The sequence below is a fragment of the Cynocephalus volans genome, chromosome 1 (assembly GCF_027409185.1).
Source record: "Cynocephalus volans isolate mCynVol1 chromosome 1, mCynVol1.pri, whole genome shotgun sequence".
Taxonomy (NCBI): Eukaryota; Metazoa; Chordata; class Mammalia; order Dermoptera; family Cynocephalidae; genus Cynocephalus; species Cynocephalus volans.
This window is the reverse complement of record NC_084460.1, coordinates 289,656,381-289,672,849: the sequence shown is the minus strand read 5'-3', so window position 1 is coordinate 289,672,849 and position 16,469 is coordinate 289,656,381. Positions and strand designations below refer to the sequence as shown.

The 16,469-nt window shown below is 37.7% G+C and overlaps 1 protein-coding gene across 3 annotated transcripts in view; it reads right to left on the bottom strand.

The window, feature by feature from the left end:
• Positions 1-16,469, bottom strand: part of RHBDD1 (rhomboid domain containing 1) — a 183,128-nt gene that overhangs the window by 131,560 nt on the left and 35,099 nt on the right. The window contains exon 1 of one of the 3 annotated variants that reach the window (XM_063075474.1): positions 7,176-7,278. The exons of the other annotated variants lie outside the window; for them this stretch is intronic. The gene's annotated coding sequence lies outside the window, so the exon portion shown is untranslated. Of the gene's footprint in view, positions 1-7,175; positions 7,279-16,469 lie in introns of those variants that run through there. 3 annotated transcript variants of the gene reach the window in all.

The window sequence follows — 16,469 nt, the reverse complement described above, 5'->3', positions numbered from 1 at the left end:
CTCAAACCAGAGTTTCTGTCAAAATTATCCGATGATTTGAGATTTAATGAGACTCCATTTTAGGAGGAAAAAAATCTCAATGTCAGCTGGAAAAATTTTTCTTTCTCCTTTTCAAAGTGTTTTAGTCTTAACAGAAATCATTAGACTATATTTATACGTGAAAAATGGCTAAAACATGAAACTACTAGATTTTGTATATAATCTTGAATTTTACTCCCCAGATAGGTGAATTAGTGCCAACTGCAATTCCGACCCATCACCGCTTATGATTTCCAATATCAATCATAAGCCAGTTCCTTCTCTCACAGACCCACAAGCTTTAGTGTAATGAGGGCTCATTAAAGTTCTCCAACTGACAGCCTTTCAGACCTCAGTTTTTAAACCAGCAGGCACACAAAAAGCAGCAATGCCAGCATCCCACGATCACTCCTTTCAAGAGGATTTAAGTAATTCCATTCTCACCTTTGCTCCATACCAGATTTCTTTGTCTACCTAAAATCGAAGAAAAAGTTATACCCACCCCCACCTCCACCTCATTTAAATTAATCTCTGTGTAAGAACTGTTCGTGAATTATTTATGTAACTGAAATCCTCCCTGCACAAGTAGTCAAGAGGGGGGAAAGCACACTTCAAAGATCTGTTGTTACCATAAAGCACACGAGGTGTCCACAAATTGTGAGGTGATAGTGCAGAGCTTAGACAGAGTTTTTTGCCCGCCTAGCATCAATACCTCATTCTTTCAGTAACAGGAATCCATCCCTCACCCCCACTGGATGTGGTCTTGGGGAGGAGATATCAACCAAGAGTGCCCTTTCCTACACTGATGCAAAGATGATAGTGACCAAAGCTGGAATATTACCTCTCTTCCTGGAATTTAAAACTTGTGCAGAGACACCAGGACCAACAACTTTTAGAGCTGACACAACTTTCGGAACTTGAAGAGCTTACCCAAATCTTGAGAACTCATCTAGCTGCTGATTTTTACCAAGGTCCAGTAGTTTGGTTTTTCTGTTGATTCTCTGAGCTCATCCATACTCTCTCAATAAATTTCTTGTTCTTGACGTTATCTGGACAACTCAGTTAACTTAGATAACTTAGCTTCTGCTGTTTGTGATCATAGAACCCTATCCAGAAGAATATCGGGGCATTTGCAAAAGGCTGACAAACAGATCCTAGTTTATTTCAAGCATCACCAGCTCCCATTTTCTACTAAGTACAATACTCTAATTCCATAGGAGAATCAAAACATGAAGGTTATATAGGCCGTGTTTCAAAGGTCTGCTGTGGGCCTGCTATTCCTAAAGAAAGGAGTGCACAGAGCTCAGGATGTGAGCATGAGACCAACTTCTGCATAACTGAGGCAAAGTCCTCTCTGAATCACATACTTATTGTATAAACTTGGACACTGGAAGAGGAATGTTCTCCCAAAAGGAAAAACAGATGGTCAAAAATTTGTGTTCTATTTATACAAAGTGAATGTTTTTCAAGAATACTTTTAATTATTGAAGTGATTTTCTAAACACTGTACCTCACTGCCTTTGTTCTTCACTGAAAATAAGACTAGTCTACACATTTAATAAAATGTTATCACTTAATGAAAGCTTCTGACTAGAACTTTAAGTCAGTGAATCATCTAGTCTCATCTAGTCAAAAAAGAAAAAAATTGAATAAGAGGCTCCTTTAATCTCTTCAATCTCATAGCCTTCAGGGAGGAACATGGAAGTGTTCTGTATGCTTTTCTACAGAGGGATTTACCCTTTTGTTTTCCACCATCATGCAGCTAACAGACACATACCATCACACTTCTTCAATCATGAGCCCAGGGAAAAAACCCAGTAAATGAGAAACGAAAGCAATAACCATTAAACATATGATTTTATGTATGTCTGTACTCCTTCATTTAATAAATATTTGAGCACCTACCAAGGAGCAAGCATTCTCCTTTCAGGAAACCATAGCCTAGAGAGAGAAGCAAAGACACAAACAGCAACATGCCATGTGACAAGGAACTAAATTAAGACTGTATATAAAGGTGCATGAACTGTTCAGAAAATAGAAAAAACAAGTTTTAAAAGTTTTGCATAGTGTATGGGGGAAGAGAGAGAAAGAAAGAAAATGCTAGGGCAGACATTACCCTGTGGGCACTGGGAAGGAAGAAAAAATGACTCTAGAAAACTTATCATCAAAAACAGTAGAACCATCTCACACAAAAAAAGAGAAATTATTTTAAGCCATCACCTGGTGGACATAATAGCTACAGGATGGACATTGAGAAAGTTAAAAGGTCCTTTATTAATACAAAATTAGCATGTCCGGATAGAAAAAAAGAAACTCTCCTTTAAAACGTTGGTATGAAGGAAGAGACTACATGGCAGTGTGCACAATATTTATTACTACCTTTGTTCAAAGTCAGAATCACAACTGATTCATTACAACACACATAAATTGGAAAACTACTGGTATTGATAACATAAAGGTAGCAATATTTCTTCTACAGTGTTGCCCATGAGACGCTCTCCTCAAGGAAAAAAAAAAATTATATGTAGCTGCCAACACATACACACAAACACACCCCTACATATTATCTATATAAAGTTTAAAACATTGTAATGTGTATATAAATTTTGGTCATTATTTTCCTGATTTTGTGACTTTGGATTAAAAATGCAGAAGGAACTTAACACCATGGAGAAACAGCTGTTGTTGTAATGACAACATTCCTGGAGCTAAAGCCAGAAGATGTGAGGTCAAATATGGATGCCATCACTTACTAGTATGTGGCCTTAGGCAAATCATATAATCAGTCCTGCTGAGCTTCTGTTTGCTTATCAACACATGGGAAAAATTCCACTTACTTCCTAGAGTCATTGTGAAGAATGAAATAGTATACATATTATATGAAAGCACACAGCCCACCACCCAAGTTTGTTTTTATTTCCCTTTCCTCTCCATAAAGTAATGAGCCTTTCCCCCCATGGAACTAAACTTTATCGCTTTGTAATTATGATACACATGTTACAATGTCCCAGAAACTAGATGGTAAATAGCCCCAACATGCAAACCTGAATGCACATATTGTTAGCTGGCTGTCATCTATATCCCAAAGGGCTTTTGCACACTATTGCAGCCCAGAAATGTGATGTTTTTCTTTCTGAATACAGCCAAAATTATCTACGGGCTTTGAAATATCACCATCATGATGTTGCACAGAGCAGCTGGTTGACTGAAAGTGACTCCCCCTCCCCCACACTACAGTTGTCACCAGGAAACCCTCCTCAATGTGTGAAAAAGAGAATGTAATATTACAACCACTATTAATAGCAATCTAACAAACACTTAGCATTTGAAATTATTTTTATGAAGGCCCATTATTAACTAAATATTAACTCCTTAAAAAAAACACTTTACCATATAAATGCAGACAAGCTGTTTTCATACAAAAAAAAAATAAGGGTGACCTAAACAAATTAATAATATATTTCCTTGTTTTTTTTACCCTAAGTCATTTGTAATACTAAACAACAGTCAGTTAAAATACTAAATAGCTTTTAATAGTAATACAGCTGTCACGATTCAGGATTTTTTTTTAAAAAGTTGATTTCTCAAAAATGTACCCAGAATGCTATTTTTGTAAAATATGGGTAAGATTGAAGGCTGGGTTGTTTTTTTTCTTTAAATAATCACTCAGCACCCCTGATTGAGAAGCCATACATATGCTGACATTATTGAAGACCCTGGGAATCGTCTTCAGGACAAGTTTGTGACTACCACTCACCAGAAATGTTCATGTCATTACTTTTCAGGTATAACTTATGACCTGAGTATTTCTATCCCACAGTTAGGAGTTTCAGATGCAGTTCCCTAGAATCCTAGGTTCCCTGGATGTGCCTCTGAGCAGTGCTGTTGAGGATCAAGAGCCTGTCTCCTTTAACCTCGTTGTTCTTAAAGCCTTTCAGCTCCTGGAGCTTTACAGGTAAGATTCTGTTTAAGAGGGCTCCCTACTTAAAATATCCGAGGACCCCTGCTTAGATGACTATAACTGCAACATAAAAGGATATGTATCTTTTTAAAGATTCACTTCCATATTTTTAGTGGCTCTTAAAAATAATTTATAAATATATACACACGTACATCTAACTTTACATAAATGTATAATTTCCTTTTATACTTGGTCCCCATCCCCTTATTATAATATTTATATATAACTGAGGCACAGCCTCCTGTATGCTTTAAGTCATGTCTAGATGTTCTTATAATACCTAGCATAAGTGCTATGTAAGTAGTTGTATTTTTTATTATTTATCTTTTTGCTTTTTTCAAATATTTTCTATCTGTGGTTGGCTGAATCCACGAATGTGGAACCTACCCATACAGAAGACCAATCGCATATTTTCATTGTGGTCTCATCTGTAACACGACATCCCCTTCTATCTCTGAATGTCCCTATCAACTAACTGAAGATAAGTATTAATCATCCCCTGACCCTGACCTTCCAGTAAAGACCCCAAACAATTTAGGGGAGTTGCTCTGTTTTGATGATAAAACTGAAGATAGTGTTTTTCTATCCTGTTTAGAGTTTTAACTTTCTCCAAGGATTCACTTTCTCTCACTCAAAATAACGTGAAAGCTTTGATTCTGCACTTCAGCATCTTTTATCACTTAAAAAGAAAAGCAGTGCAGTTAGGTAAAAACAAAATTACCTCATTTATAAAAATCTCATGGGGAAATGAATGGGATAAAGTTAGGTTGGGAGGCCTGTCCAACACATAACACTTAGTGAGTCTCTATGCCTAACACGTAGTGGACATGTTTTACTCATTATTTCACTTAATTCAATGGCCTGTGGTAGGCACACCCTTGATTCCTACTTCATAGAAGAAGCAATTAAAGCTGGGAAGATGATAATTTGTCTAATGGACACAATCAGTACTTAGCAGAGACAGGATTCAAAGCAGGGTTTGTCTGACCCAGCACCATTGCTATATATAGATCGTCCTATCTGATACAGAGAACAAGAAACTATTTGGGGCCTTTGAAAAATGAATGTTTCATGACAGGACAGTGTCAATTTGGTGGTAGGGTTAACAAAATTATTTATAGAAGTTGATACACAACTTGACTCATGTTCATATGAAAACTCTCTCACCCACAATATCCAGGAGCCCTTGGTGTTGCCCTAGGAGCAGCGTGCTCTAATTAAAGCGACATGCTGTGTATGCCACAGTTTGTCACTGACCCTTCTCAACATTGCAATGAGCCTAGCCTTTGGGGCAGCTGCTTCAAATCCTGAATACTTCTCTTTCTCTCCCTACAATGATCCCCTGAAAAAGGAAAGGAAAAGTTTTAAGAAAACACTGCAGCTGATAATCTGAAAAAATAGTAGGTTGGGGGTACATCTAACTTAACTCCTGTGATCCTTCTAGAAAATGGAGGTATGGAGAGTGGATGTGAGGCCTTCCTCGCTATCATGGAACTGTACAGCATATGGGAAACAAAGATAAGGACAGAAACAACTTCAGTCTTGGCTTCTGCTTCCAAGTCACTGCTCCATAATACTTCTCAACTCTAAAGCTAGTGCTTATCTTGGGTCTTTACCGAATTCTAGGTCAAAAGAAGGTATAACTAAGCTGAAGAGACCAGAAGGCCAAAGAATTAAACACTACTCTTTAATACTACTCTTTTACTAACGCTATTCTTAAAAATACTACAGCCGCAATAGCATTGGTATCAGTAAGTATTGCTATAATTTCTAACTGTATATCCAGTTTCCAACAACCTTCACTATATAACTGAAATCCAGAAGTAAACAAAGAAAATACCCTTTTAACCAGTGGTCACCATATCCATGCAGTGAAACTCATATCTAACCCAATGAAGAATTTTTTTAGCACAATCTATGTACTTATTTTATGCAGTTCTAACAAATTATTTAATAACATCTCATCTTTGAGTGTTTCGTATGTGTATTGCTTTTAAACACTTTCCCTGCATTTTCACATGGATTACTTATCGCTCTATAAAGTAACATTTAAGTAACTTGTCCAAGGTTCTACATCTAGGAAAAACTTTGCGCTTCAATTCAAATTCCACTGTCTGTGACCCATGATGGGCGTTCTTTATCGCGATGCCAGTAATTCTCAAACTTTAGCACCTAGGTGCATTTGGTATCAACTGGAAGCCTTGCTAATATAGGTTTCTGACTCTAAGTTTGGGGAAAGACTCAAAAATTTGCATTTCCAACAAATTCCCAGGTCATACTGATGCTGGTAGCCCTGAGACAACTTTAGGAACTAACGTACTGTTCTCCTTTGAAAGATTTGCTTTCCCAATCTATGCCAAGTCAACAGCAAATTAGAAGCCTTTAAATTTCACGTTTATAAGAACCAGCGGGGGGGGGGGGGAGGCATAAATGTGAGAAATTAGACAAAAACTTTTTAAAAGCAATTTTAAAGAGAAAAAAAAAAAAAGCTAAGTCTGGATGTCACTGAACAGACTGCAAAAGGACCTACAAATCTCGACAACTAAATCATAACTATGTAATAATTCATTTGGATAGTAACTCTGAGTCTTCAAAAGATTTTATGCTCGGTTTGCTCAAACAAACACGTTATGTTTTTGAAAACGTCTATTCCAAAGTTTTTCAGGTTTCGGCAGAAAAAGGTTACATTTACTTAGGTGGATTTCCTGTCCCCTGTTAAGAGGAATATCACTCCTGAGGTGAGGGCTGGGTTTGCCACACACTTGTCCAGAGAAACAGACCAAGTGACTGTCCCGACAACACCTGAAACCGCAAGCTGTGCTGCTGCTGCAACGTCCCTTTAAGCTTCCTGCTTTCCAAAGGAATCCTTCAAACCTCCCACAGCCAGCCCACCTTCCGGGCGCCTCGGCCCCTCATTCCCTGTGGGGTCCGGCCTCAAGCAGAGACGCGGGCGAAGACGCTGGGACCCCGGGTAGAATCGCTCCGGAGCCCGCCCTCCCCGCTGCCGGGTGCGCGGGGAGCGCCCGGGAACGGAAGGCCGCGCCTCCGACCACGCCCCCGCGCCGGCCCCCCGGGAGGCGCCGACCGCCGCCCCGCAGCCCCCGCCCGACCGCCGGCGCCCGCGGCCCTGGGATAAGGCGAGAGATGCCTCGGAGTACCGCGACGCCAGCTCAGCCAAACAGACGCGAAAACTCACGCTCTCTACGGCCCGCCTGCGTCCTCACGTCTTCGCGCGCACGTGCGTCATTACGCACCGGCGCCCGATCCCGGACGCTCGTGGTTTCCGTGGCTTGTGGCGCAGGGGATGGAGCGTGGGCGGCCTCGCGCGAGGCCCGGGGCGGGGAGGGCCGGAAAGAGGGCGGCCCGGGCGCGGCGCATGCTCGGTTGTGCGCGCCCGCGCTCTCGTCCCCCGCGTGCTGCGGCGGTGGCGTGGAGGAGGCCGCGGGGCGACAGTACCGCAAGGACCGAGGTGGAGCGCAGTAAAGGGGGCCGGTATGCTCGGCCCACCCTCCAAGTGCGTGTGAAACGTGGATAGTAACATTTCTTACTGCCTAAGTAACCACGGGCCGCCTACCACGCGTAACGCAAACGAGCGACCTGCTTTCCAACGACAGAATTTGGGAAGAAGCGGCGGCGAGCTGGTCCCGGCCGCAGCGGGTGCCTGGGCCCCGGGCTCCGTCGCGCCCTGGCGCGATCTCAAACTCCTGAGCTGCTGCGTGTGAACCGGATGGCGGGAGAGGCGAACTCCCACCTCCAGGAGTTACCAACAGGCAGCGTGAGAGCTGCGTATCTCAGCGTTAGAAAGGAGGCAAGAAAAACAAGACCACGGGTGTACGTGTCACTCCCGAAAGCTGAGGTCTGAGACCGCACTCCTTGGTCTGTTTGCCCATTTTAGGGGACTTAGGTGTTTCGATTAATATGTCCCTCAGTGCATTTTAATTATGTTTTCTGCTGCAACTCTGGAACAAGTTTTAAAGACCAGTTGTAGAGGTCAGGTTAAGTTTAATGTAATGTATATAATTCATATAATAGAGAAAATTTACTATTTGGTATGGAGTTTTCTGGTAACTAGGGGGAAGATACACTTTTTTCAAAGAGGAATCCGAATGCAGGTGATTTTATGCTGCTCTTTATTAATTGAAAGTTGGAGCAGCTGTGCTTTAGCTAGTCTTCTAAAACAAAAGACTGCCTAAATCAGAAGAGTTTTATCTTGTCTTTGCCTGTTGCAAGAGCTCTCCCTGGAATGTTTATTTTGGAGTTTGAAATTTAAGTGAGAATTTGGCTCATGTACAGGGCGGGGTGTGTGTGATAGCAGACTTTCGAATGACAAAGAAGACTTAGCAAATTGCAAGTATGTGTTTCTGTAGTCTTAAGTCATCCCTTTCTTACAAAAGCAGTATGCTGATCAGAAAGCTCAGCTGACAATGAGAAACTGCGTTCCTGGAAATGTAAAGTCAAATGAACGGGGGGGGGGGGGGGGGAGTAAATTGCAGAAGTATTTCATATAGTTCTGTAGGAAAAAAGAAATGTAATTTCTCAAAAGGAAGGGGTCTCCATTTATCCTGCTGATGCATGATTATATGCATGCATTCAATTAATACTGATCCTATCTTGTATTCTCCATCACCTCCTACATTTTTCTATAATTGCATCATTTTTCTTGTCTTTATTATTATCCATCATATACAGAAGTGACTTTAAGGGAGCCACAGAATCAAGAAGTCTCAATACAGTAATCACACAGAAATGTAATTATATATAAGGATTAAGAATATACTTATGTCATTCTTTCAAATATCAGTGAAAAATTTTATAGACATTTGAGAGGACAAAAAAAATCTACCTTTTTAAAAATGACCTCCTCTTGTCCTATATGGTGTGTTAAACAGACTGGAAGGTTTTAAAGTTCCTATTGAAATGAGCAGATTGTATCATGTTCGAGTCCAATTTAAATTAACAAACATCACTTGAATAATAATTGCATATCTTAAATATTAACATGGAGCAGTCAGCATCATCCTTTCACTGAGCAAGGCTTAAAAATACGAAAGAATCAGTGCCAGAAGTCTTAGGGGTATGTAATTGTTATGTTACCTTGTAAAATAATTCCTAAAAGCTGAAAAGTATGTATACTAAGCACGACAAAAGGCAGCACTATGCACATTGTGCATAATATGTGAGATATCTAATGGTCTAAAATAAATTTTCTAATTTTGTGGAAAGCTTGCATCATATGCAACAATACGTCATATTAAGCCATCTGATTTAAATGAGTATTCCTAAAATGTGGTATACAAACGAGTTGTGGTAACAATCTTTGTACAGTTCACAAATTCAGAACTGGGAAGGTAGGTAAATATTCTCAGCTTTCAAAACCCAGCCTGAAGGTGAGAGGGCATTATACAACAATACCATGCAGCAGATACACAACTGGATTATCTTTTTAAGGGAGGAGCTTGTTTGGTCTCTGTTTTTAATGAATCAAGTATTTATTGTTGTTATACCCAAAATTTTCCCAAATATGTGTAAAACTGATCAAAGAATTTATAGCTTTCTTGTTATGGAAAAGCTTGCAGATTAAACAAAGAATAATTTAAGAACTATAAAAGTACAAAATTGCATCATGTATTATAAACCAACAATAATTAGCAGTATGGAATATGCCAACAGTAACCATAAGAGATTTGTAGTAGCTATACTAATGCTAGACAAAATAGACTTTAAGACAAATATTTCTAATGACAAAGACATTTCATACTGGTAACAGAGTCAATACATCAAGAAGATATAACAATTATAAATGAGTGTACACCCAACAACAGAGCCTTAAGTTTATGAAGCAAAAATTAATAGAATTGAATGGAGAAATAGACAAACAATAATAGTTTAACGTTTTAATATCTTACTCCCAATAATGGGTGAAACAACTAGATAGAAAACCATTAAGGATATAGAAACCTTGAACAACACTCAACTCAACTGATGTATAGTCCACTGTACTTAATGACAGAATGTATATACTTTTTTAAAAGTAAATTCTCCAGGATAGCCCATGTGATAGACCATGAAACAAGTCTCTAAATTTAGAAGGATCGGGGTCATACAAAGTATGTTTTCTGGTTACAATGGAAGTAAATTATGAATCAACAAAGGAAAGAAATTTGGAAAATCCTCAAATGTTTGGAAATTAAGTTACTCATGGGCCAAAAAAGAAGTAACAAATTAGAAATATTTTGAGCCGAATGAAAATGAAAACATTGAACTTTATGAGATGCAGCTATACCAGTGATCTTAAGGGTATTTGCTGCTTTAAAGACCTACACTAGAAAAGCAAAAGGGTCTCAAAATAATGTAGGCTTCCCCCTTAAAACCTAGAAAAAGAAGAGCAAGCAAAAGGGAGGAAATAATGATCATACTGGAAATCAGTGAAAATAAATAACAGAAAAATAGAAAAAAAAAATCAATGAAGAGTAAAGATTGGATCTTTGAAAAGATCAATAAAATTGACAAACTTTTATTAAGCTGACCAAACAAAACAAAACAAAAAGACGCAAATGACCAACATCAGAAATGAAAGCAGGAACATCATTACCTACCAAAATTTAAGGTTATAAGAGACTGAATAACTATGCCAACAAATTAGACAGTATAAATGAATTGGAAAAATTGCTAGAAAGATACAAGTTGACAAAATTGACTCAAGAAAACAGAAAATCTGAAAAGACCTAATTTTCCAGGATTGCTGTAAAAAGGCTTGAAGTCTGAGATTAAAGTGTTAGAAAGGCCATGCTTCCTCTGAAACCTGTAGAGGAAAATCCATCCTTGCTTCTTTCTAGGGTCTGGCGGTGGTCTGGTGGTTTTCCAACATCCATGATCTTCCCTGGCTTTTCTTGGCTCACAACTACAGCACTTCAGTCTCTGCCTCCCTCATCACATGCTATTTTCCCTCTTGTCTGTCTCCACTTCTTATACTGACACCAGTCATAGAGGTTAAAGAGCCCAGCCTACTCCAGTATGACCTCATCTTAAATAATTACATTCACAATGACTCTAGTTCCAAATAACACATTCTGAAGTACTTCAACATATCTTTTGGGTTGATACAATTCAAACCATAACAAACCTATAACAAGTAAAGAAAATAATACTTTAAAATCTTCCCACAAAGAAAAGCCCAGGCCCAGATGGATTTACTGGTGAATTCAATCAAATATTTAAGGAGGAAATAATACAATTATACACAATTTCTTTCTGAGAATAGGAGAACAGTCCTCAACTCATTTTAGGAGGATGTCATTACCCTGATACCAAATCCAGGTAAGACATTACAGGAAAAACTACTGATCAATATCCCTTGTGAATATATAAAAATTCCCAACAAAGTATTAGCAAACTAAATTCTGCTATCTGTAAGGATTGATTATATACCATGAACGTAAGGTTGGTTTTACATCAAAAAATCAATTAATATAAAACACTATATTAATAGATTAAAGGACAAAACCACATGATCATCTGTTTTACTCTGGGCTGCTATTTTAAAAAATGCCATAAATTGAGTGGTATATAAGCAATGGAAATTTATTCCTCACAATTCTAGAGGCTGGGTAGTTCACAATCAAGGCACAGGCAGGTTCAGTGTCTGGCAAGGGCCTGCTTCCTCATAGCACCTTCTCGCTGTGTCCTCACATTGTGGAAGGGGGAACTAGCTTTCTGTGTCTCTTTTGTAAGGTCACTAATCCCATTCATAAGGATTCTGCCCTTATGACCTAATCACCTCATAAAGGCCTCACCTCTTAAAACCATCACCTTAAGGATTAGGGTTCAACATAAAAATGTTGGGAGGAGACAGACATTCAGACCATAGTACCATCTTCATAGAGGTAGAAAAGCATTGTTCTAAATCTAACACATTTGTAAGAACTCAAAGAACTAGAAATGGAAGGAAACTTCCTCAATCTAATAAAGGACATCTATTAAAAAACCTGCAGCTAACATCATAATTAATGATAAAACACTGAATATTTCTCTCCTAACATCGTGAACAAGGCAACTGGAGGTTTTAGCTGTTGTAGTCAGGGAAACAAAGGAAATAAAAGGCATCAGATTGAATAGGAAGAATAAAACCATCTTTATTCACAGATGACCTGATCCTGTGTATAGAAAATCTTATGGAAAACACACATACTCAAATAAAAACTACTAAAATTAATAAATGAGTTTAGCACAGTCACAGAATGCAAAAATTTCAAAATGTATTTCTATATACTACAAATTAGCAGTCCAAAAATAAAATTAAGAAAACAATTTCATTCCAGATAGCATCAAAAGAATAAAATACTTAGGAATGTTAGGAATAAATGTAATGAAAGAAGTGCAAGACTTGTCCACTGAAAACTACTTAACATGGCTGAGAGAAGGTGACATTCCACATTCATGGACTGAAAAGCTCAATATTGCTAAAATGGCAATTCTCCTCAAGTTGATCTATACCTTCAACACACACTCCCTCTCAAAATTTCGTAGACTTTTTTTTTGGGGGGGGGGGAGATAAGATGATCCTTATAATCTAGAATAAAAGAAATAGAACAGCCAAAACAATTTTGAAAAAGAAGAAGAAAATTGGAGGAATTATATTACCTAATCTCAAAATGTACTATAAAGTGATAGTAATCAAGATAATGTATTCTTGGTGTAAGGCTAGGCATAAAGATCAATGGAATAGAATTGAAATAAACCCTCACATGGTCAGTTGATTTTTCAGCAAACTTGCCAAAGCAATTTAATGGGGAAAAGATAACCTTTTCAATAAATAATACGGGGGAAATTAGATGTCTATGTGAAATAAGACCATGAAGTTGGACCCACGCAATACACAAAAATTAATTCCAAATGGATCATAAGCTTAAATGTAACAGGTAAAAACTATAACTTTCTAGAAGAAAACACAAGAGAAAATCTTCATGACCTTTCATTAGGCAAAGACTTCTTAGATATGACACCAAAAGCACAATCCACAAAAGAAAAAATCTGTAAGTTGGATCTCCCCCCCAAAATTTTTTTTAAAAGTGCTATTTTAAAAATATCATTAAGAAAATGAAAATCAAGCTACAGATTGGAAAGAAATATTTGCCAATTTTTTATCTGATAAAGGATTTGCATCTGGAATATTTAAAGTACTCTTACCACTCAAGAAGAAGATAAACAATTCAATTAAAAAGTGGGCCAAAGATTTGAATAGGTATGTCACTAAAGAATAACTATATGCATAACTAATAAGCATATGAAAATATTCTCAATATCATTAGTCATTAGGAAAATTAATTCCTAAAATTAAAATTAGGAAAATTATAATTTAAACCACAATGAGATACCACCCCACACTCCCTAGAGTGACTATACAAAAAAAGACAGTTATGGCAAGGATGTGGAGAAACTAAAATGCTCATACACTGCTGGTGAGAATGAAAAATGGTGTGGCCACTTTGGAAAATAGACAGTTTCTTAGAATGTTAAATACATTTACTATACAATCCAGAAATTCCAGTCTTAGGATTCTACCCAAGGGAAATGAAACATATGTCCACAAAAGACTTGCATGCAAATTTTATAGCACTATTATTCATAATAGCTAAAAACTGTAAACAATCCAGATGCCCATCCATTGTTAATAGATAAAGCAATAGAAAAGGAACAAACTACTGGTTCATCCTACAGCACAGATAGACCTCAAAAACATTATGTTAATTGAGGGAAACCAGACCCAAAACACTACATATTGTGTGATTCCATTTATATGACATGTCCGGAAAAGGCAAATCTATATAAACAGAAGGATCAGTGGTTGCATGGGACTAGAAGTGGGAGCAGGGTTAAATGGGAATGAGGGAACTTTTTAGAATGATGGAAATGTTTTAAAACCGGACTGTGGTGGTGGTTGCCCAACTCTATAAATTTATTAAAAATCACGCAGACACACTATTCACAAATAATTGGTGAATGTTTTGGTATGTAAATTCCACCTTTAAAAAGCTGTTAATGAGAAATGATAACCAGTCTGTGAACAGTCATAATCAGTTTTGTACAAAGCCTAGGAAAGAGTGACCACGGCAGTCCTACCCAGGGCCCAGCCATCTGCATATTATGCTCAGGTCATTATTCTTGTGATGCGGGGTAGCAATCAGATACAGATCCCATACTTCAGGAGCTTCTAGTCTTGTAAAGGAACCAAGGGATCCACATAAATATCAGTGAAACCTGATAGAAAGAGCTAACTGCCTTAAGTGAAGTTTAGTTAAATTAATTTGGGAGTTTATAGGAAGAGGATATTGACTGGAGCCAGAGAGGTGAGAGAATACTTTGTGGAGCTGACATTTGAATAGTGGGTGAGATTGGACCTACTGAGATGAATGGAAGAGCATTCCAGGCCATACCTAAAACAAACAAAAAAAGTGAAGTTTAGTGATAACAATATTTTGAGGAACATTAGAATGATTTATATTTTATGTAGCATTTTAGCAGGGCATTATGTTGATCAATAGTAAGGAATGAAAAACATATGCCATCATGTTCAATATTCTTGGTGTATGAGCATTACAATGTGGATACTTGACTAAATGGAATGGGGAATTTATTTGGGAGAATAATGGGAAAGGTTAGCTGTAGATTGTGGATGTAAAATACAAAGAAGATTAAGTCCTACCTAAAAACAAACAAACAAAATCATTAGATAATAAAAATGTAATTTATTAACGTGTCTTAAAAATCCTTATAATGATCGTTTTGTCTTTATATTAGTTCATTTTCTGTTGCTTATAACAGAATATCTGAAACTGGATAATATACACGAGAAAATAAAATTTATTTCTTATGATTTCAGAGGCTAGGAAGTCCAAGGTCCGGAGGGCACATGTAGTGAGGGCCTTCTTCTTGGTGAGGAGTCCCTGCAGAGTCCTGTGGCCACCAGTGTATCACATGACAAGAATGGCATGCAAGACAGCTAACCTTCTTACTTGCCATCCTTATAAAGCCATCAGAACCACAACCATGACAATCCATTAAATCATCAACCCATTACTCCATGAATGGATCAATCCATTCATGAGAACACAGTCCTCACAATCCAATCACCTCTTAATAGACCCCACCTTTCACCACCGTATTGGGGGTTAAGTTCCAACGTGAGCTTGGGGGGACATTCAAACCACAGCAGACTTTGTATGGAAAGGTGTGCTTTAGAATTCAAATGGTTTCTCATTTGAATTCTAGGAATTCTAGTTTAAAGGAAAAATGTAGGATTAAGACTCTATAATGATTGAGTTCATTCTACAGCAAATGAGAAAAGTTCTGTCAGTAATAAGGTATTACCAAAACTGCAAATAGGAGCAATGCATTTGCAAGTAGACCTGCCATGGTTAATTATACTGACATAATTATGGACATTATTATAATTTCATATCAATTTTCACTAATCAACTCTCAATTAATCTAATGGAGATGAGAAGAGCTGTGATAACAATTTTAAAAATTTGTATTATTCTGTAGGCATTTTAATACTTAAAATGTAATGCTTAAACTCCTTCCCTTAGATCAGCCATTCTCTGATTTCCAATCATACCATAAACAGATTATTCTATTTACTGTATGGGGACATTAAACCAATGAAACCTTATTGTCTCCTTGAGCATTGTCTGAATTTTTTCCTAAGTAGTAGTCTCCTCCCACCATAGAAGACATAGAAGATGAATAAGCCAGATCTTCCTTCTCCCTGCCCTGGTACCACCAGAGGATAGAAATATAATGTGAGAATCTGTTAGTCAAAGGCTCTCTCTTGGAACTTAGACTCTTATGAAGATGTGGAGATGGTTGATGGTCATTGCCATGTCAGCATCAGAAATGGCAGTGCTTTTGTGGAAGAGCTAGAGGCTTAGTACCCCAAAGCAGCTAGGAAAGGGAAGGGTGTTAGCTTGAACACCTCAGGATACCCTGAACTTTAACACAACCCTTGACTCTCTTGTCCTACTAAGACCTTTAGGGACAGATTTTATTTTCTTACAACTAAATATTATTTTAGGAAATTTTAAAATTGTTTTCTCACTCTTCTATATAACATCCTGTATGATCTCACTATTAGCACCAGCACGACCTTTGCTAATTAAGATAATGCATTTAGAGCTTTTACAAAGCTTTTTATCAAAGTGCCTGGTACACCATAAACACTCAATATATGTTAACAGTTCTTTTAACTACCATTAGCTTCTATTTGTTTAGTGTCTACTGCATTCCAGGAACTTCATCTCCATTTTACAAATGAGAAGACAGAGAGTCAAAGAGTCTAAGTAATTTGCCAGAGTTCACGTGACTAGTGAGCAGAGGGATTGATGGTCTGAATTTTCTTTCCAATACATTATTTCTACTTCTGAATATTAAATATCTAGTACTGGATGTCGTTGGATGTATCATTGTCCATGTAAGAGCTAATTTTGTTTTA